Below are 5,758 nucleotides of genomic sequence, written 5' to 3' on the forward strand. Positions count from 1 at the left end.
CCCCTTAGGGAAAGTCAACCTATCATAATTTATGAATCACTTAATGTACTGCCCAATGTACACTTCACAAATAATAAAAACATGTTTTTAACATCACAACGCATGATTACAATCATTTATATCACTAATACCTATTTTACATGTGTATGTAAAAATATATTTGAAAAGATTGTATGTTTCCTTTAATACAGAACATCTCCAGATTAAAAGATTATCTTTTTATCTGCCCGTTGGTGCCTTTCACATCTTGTGACTGGAGGCTGCTTTGCACGGGATGTTTTGTTAGCTATGGTAATCTGCTGATCAGAAAACTCATTGTTTGGCCAACACACTGATATTTTAAATTGTGTAGAAAACAGAACATCCCATACATGTATGATATAGGTTGTGCACTAATAATAATTTTATCGCAGAGGCTCTCACTATGAGTTCAGATATTTGTCCCATGTAAATCTGTCTAGATGTCCAGGACATGAATCATTCTTGTATGTCTTCAGGGTTCTTCTATGACCACATCAAAGTTTTGGTCCAAAACATGGTTAAAGATATGGCTTCCTAATTGTGTTCCAGGTGATGGAGATTGTTCATCGTTTAGTTAGTTAGACCAGCCATCATTAACCAGTGTTCTATGAAACCCTAGGGTTCTTCCAAAGGTTGTTTAGGGTTCCTTGGCCTATGGTTGATTGGTCTCCCATTTGCCAAAGTACCTATCCAGGGCCAATGTTTTCAAGGTAACTGAGATAAACATGTTCATTATTTAGCTAGTTAGACCGGCCATTATTAACCAGGGTTCCATGATACCCTAGGGTTCATCCAATGGTTGCTAAGGGTTCCTTGACCTATGGTTGATTGACCTCCCATTTGATGGCACATCAATGATTTTATTAGCTGTAATGTAATGGTGGCATCCTTACCAATGTAAAAAGGGCATTCATCCCACTGATGTAGAAGCATTATTACTGCTGATCACCAGTAAATTGGTTTTAGAATGTTCTCTGAGATGTATTGAAAAACCCTTTCTATAACATTAGATGGCCTGCATGAAATACAATAGCCCTTACATGTGGAGTTTCTTACTGACAGATACTCTATGTTTCCTCCTAGGCATCAATCAGTGTCCCCCCATGTGTTCTAAGCTGCTTTAAGAAAAGGAAAAAGAGAAGTGGTTACTAAAGTAGAAGCAAAGACTGTTTTTTAAGCAGGTCCTTCCTTTGTAGAGGTCCAAGACGTCCCAAGAGAGCTCTAATAACTCAACGGTTGGCCCGTTCTCTTCTACACCCCTACCTGTGGCCTAAAAAAACACGATAGCCCGACTCTAGACAATAGCAAGGCAAGAAAAGCTTCAATAAACTTTACTGCTCCAAGCTAGTATTTGCATACTAGATCACTGGTTTGTTTGGTCCCCAAGCAATGGTGTAGTCAGGGCTGTAACTAGACATTTCAAGGCATAACCAAGTTTTATAGGGGCTTCATTAGTGATAGGTGACCACCTAGGGTAAAGCCCTTTAACAATAATGTTCATGGATAAACGTCTGGTCTGGTTTGTTTGGTCCCCAAGCAATGGTGTAGTCAGGGCTGTAACTAGACATTTCAAGGCATAACCAAGTTTTATAGGGGCTTCATTAGTGATAGGTGACCACCTAGGGTAAAGCCCTTTAACAATAATGTTCATGGATAAACGTCTGGTAGCCAGAGGTGGATGGCCTTCAATGCACCCCTTTAAGGTTCCGTTTTAATCTCCTTGGGCGTAAGTTCTGCAGCATGAGGTCACTTGCAAACTTTGGACCATGTTTTTCCCCATACAATGTCTTCAGGATTTTCTATGCAACTCCTGTGCTTAGTTACCTTTTGCAAGCACTGGTAGCTGATGCATATACATCAATTTTACCACTATATTCAATATGATAGGATAGATATTTTCCACCATCAGTTTCTATCAACACCATGAAATGATTGGTGGTAAAAAAATTTAGGATGGCAATGGTGGTAAGTTGCATTCATCCACTATATGTCTAAAAATTGTGCAGTGCGGGTCCACCATCCACCAGTATGGGCTGGTAAAGACTTTGTCCCCTATGCTACTGGTCCCAAAGCACTCCAAAAGACATTAACCAGTAGTTGTCTGGATCAAAGGATTTTTCATTTACTTTTTTAGCAAGGCTTTACAGATTTTACTTATGGAGGTTTCTTTTAAGGTTACTATCAAACATTGGCTAAGATCCTATTCAGGCTTGATAGCAACAAACAAGTATGCAAATAATAACCTTTGCAAGTTTCTAGGGTGATAATCTATCCAGCTGAATGTACGATCACACAAGGAAAATTCTTGCACTGCTGCATCACAAAGGCGGCATTCAGCTATGCGTGGGAGGCCATACTGCTTGTTGCCAGGTACTCATGGATGTCCTCATTAGTTATTTCAGTCATACACAGTTACAAAGTACAAATGCAGCTTACTGTATGTGCTGGTGGACTTTTATTTCTGATAGTTATTAGCCGTTTCTGGTTCCAACTATCCTATCTCTAGAGTTCCAGTCCCTGTCAGCCCTAAAGTTGAGCTTAATACTGCTACTGGGAGAATCTTAGTTCTTCTGCCATTCTTTCCAAAGTAATTACAAACCTAGAAGATGGTAGGCTCAAGAATGAAGATCTGGCTATCTTAGTCCCCATAGACTATAGAAACTGGTTAAGAACCCAAGCGTACCCCTAACACCTCCTTTTTCTAGTCATCCCCCATTTTCTATTAACAGCTATGTAATGCAGATAAAGAAAGACAGACATGTTTGAAGTTCAGCCAGGGTGGCAACCATGGCTTCCACCACTCTTGGCTACACATATTAAACTGTAAATGCAACCCAATGCCCATCAAAAGCAGTGAAACCCATCCAGGGCGCCTACTAGCAAACAAGCTTAGGCTTTAATAGAAATGTATGGCTGTCATTACGCCTATGGGTGATAATGAATTTTGGGAAAGTGTTCATCTGACTTGACCTGTTCTTTCCTACTGCTGTTACCATGGATAATCTGAACTCACATGTACATCCATTTGATTGTTAAAACCCAATAAAGTTCTTGTGAAACAAATGTGAACGTCCTGGGATTTACTACAATTCAAATTCTATGAAGCATAGATTTACTGTGACTGTGAAAATATAACTAGTTTAATTACACAGCCTTTCAATTGTGATCGTGTCCTGGGAAAACAAACATGGGTGACCTTGCCAGCGGCCTGCCTTTGTAAGTTCCTGGGAATAAAAAATACATTTTACCACCTAGATTTCTATTACAGCCACAAAGTGAGAAAAAGAATAGAAGTCTCACAAGGCTAAATCAGATTGATTTCACGGTGTTACGTTATTTGGATTGGGAGAGTGTATATCTTTGCTGAGAACAATGAAACTGGACACCGTGGGAGAGAAAGATGAATCTCACGCTGAGTATCTAGGATGGCGACAGAAATGGAAGCCTTGGGTGGTAAGGAACACTTTGTGAACACTGTGAAATTAGTAAATATCACATTACACTGGAAGTTTACAGAACATTTCGTGTACAACATCTAAGGATGCAATCACGTGACAGCCACCTGTATGTCCCATAGAACCTTGTTTTGTAGCAGCATAATGGTAAATATCAGCTTCAGGCTGAACTTGAATATACACACAAATTAGTGACGTTCTCACTGTATGTGCTGGTGGACTTTTATTTCTGATAGTTATTAGCCGTTTCTGGTTCCAACTATCCTATCTCTAGAGTTCCAGTCCCTGTCAGCCCTAAAGTTGAGCTTAATACTGCTACTGGGAGAATCTTAGTTCTTCTGCCATTCTTTCCAAAGTAATTACAAACCTAGAAGATGGTAGGCTCAAGAATGAAGATCTGGCTATCTTAGTCCCCATAGACTATAGAAACTGGTTAAGAACCCAAGCGTACCCCTAACACCTCCTTTTTCTAGTCATCCCCCATTTTCTATTAACAGCTATGTAATGCAGATAAAGAAAGACAGACATGTTTGAAGTTCAGCCAGGGTGGCAACCATGGCTTCCACCACTCTTGGCTACACATATTAAACTGTAAATGCAACCCAATGCCCATCAAAAGCAGTGAAACCCATCCAGGGCGCCTACTAGCAAACAAGCTTAGGCTTTAATAGAAATGTATGGCTGTCATTACGCCTATGGGTGATAATGAATTTTGGGAAAGTGTTCATCTGACTTGACCTGTTCTTTCCTACTGCTGTTACCATGGATAATCTGAACTCACATGTACATCCATTTGATTGTTAAAACCCAATAAAGTTCTTGTGAAACAAATGTGAACGTCCTGGGATTTACTACAATTCAAATTCTATGAAGCATAGATTTACTGTGACTGTGAAAATATAACTAGTTTAATTACACAGCCTTTCAATTGTGATCGTGTCCTGGGAAAACAAACATGGGTGACCTTGCCAGCGGCCTGCCTTTGTAAGTTCCTGGGAATAAAAAATACATTTTACCACCTAGATTTCTATTACAGCCACAAAGTGAGAAAAAGAATAGAAGTCTCACAAGGCTAAATCAGATTGATTTCACGGTGTTACGTTATTTGGATTGGGAGAGTGTATATCTTTGCTGAGAACAATGAAACTGGACACCGTGGGAGAGAAAGATGAATCTCACGCTGAGTATCTAGGATGGCGACAGAAATGGAAGCCTTGGGTGGTAAGGAACACTTTGTGAACACTGTGAAATTAGTAAATATCACATTACACTGGAAGTTTACAGAACATTTCGTGTACAACATCTAAGGATGCAATCACGTGACAGCCACCTGTATGTCCCATAGAACCTTGTTTTGTAGCAGCATAATGGTAAATATCAGCTTCAGGCTGAACTTGAATATACACACAAATTAGTGACGTTCTCGTTTATTTTTACATTGTTAAAGGGAGTATAGGTACCTGAATTTGTAGGTATCAGCCTTTTCGGGCCCTGTCCCTGTTGGACAACAGTCTATTGATCCAGGGAACATCCGATTGCTTCATGGAATCAGTAAGGATTTACTTTCAGAAGAAAAATGAAGAGAGAGTAGGGGTCTTAGGGCACAATACAATTGTGAATTTAAAGATATTTACAATTCAATAACAAAGCATACAAAAAGAACACAGTGAAGAATATTGTAATAAACCTTGACCCTCATTCATGCATAGGATTCATAGAGTTCTTCACACTAAATATAGTTCATCTAATGTTAAGGAACATAGATAACAGAAAGAATATAACCATACAGCATACACCATAACCCTCATTAATACATGGGGTTCACAGGTCTCTGTAGTAATTAGAGAATTCCTAATTAAAGAGTCCAAAAACTGAAAATGTGAGTTTTGGTTTAGTACGGTGATTCCATGATTGGACAGGTATCAAATCCTGACGCATTTCGCCATTAAGGGCTTTTTCAGGGGTAATAATGAAACTGTGATATTTGATAAACAGTAAAGAGAACATCAAAGGTCTATATCAGATTCACGTGTTTAGAAAAACATATAAACATTATTTTTCTCCTGTTGGAGCCAATTGAACCAGATTGTTATTTTTTGCCTTCCTCTGGATCAGCTATGTCTATAGGGTTTTTGCCTGGGATATGTTTATTTGCCTAGTGGTTGCACTTGATGGGCCTATGTCTTTTTTTCAACCTCACTGACTATGTAACTAAGTCCAGTAGATCCTAGATTGAGAGGAGAAGCAGCACAAGAAGCCCATCACCTGCCTGGTTGGAGGAG

General features: G+C 39.3%; 2 long non-coding RNA genes across 4 annotated transcripts in view; one reads left to right on the plus strand and one right to left on the minus strand.

Moving 5' to 3' along the window:
* LOC140342191 (uncharacterized) overlaps positions 1 to 1,531 on the plus strand; it is an 8,399-nt gene extending 6,868 nt beyond the window's left edge. For both annotated transcript variants that reach the window (XR_011923012.1, XR_011923011.1), the window contains exon 4: positions 1,105 to 1,531. This is a non-coding gene — a long non-coding RNA (uncharacterized lncRNA). The remainder of the gene's footprint in view (positions 1 to 1,104) is intronic.
* The window catches only part of LOC140341675 (uncharacterized), a 69,486-nt gene extending 64,288 nt beyond the window's left edge, over positions 1 to 5,198 (minus strand). For both annotated transcript variants that reach the window (XR_011922933.1, XR_011922934.1), the window contains exon 1: positions 4,937 to 5,198. This is a non-coding gene — a long non-coding RNA (uncharacterized lncRNA). The remainder of the gene's footprint in view (positions 1 to 4,936) is intronic.
* Positions 5,199 to 5,758: the final 560 nt, after the last annotated feature.

Source organism: Pyxicephalus adspersus, chromosome 12, assembly GCF_032062135.1.
Source record: "Pyxicephalus adspersus chromosome 12, UCB_Pads_2.0, whole genome shotgun sequence".
Lineage (NCBI taxonomy): Eukaryota > Metazoa > Chordata > Amphibia > Anura > Pyxicephalidae > Pyxicephalus > Pyxicephalus adspersus.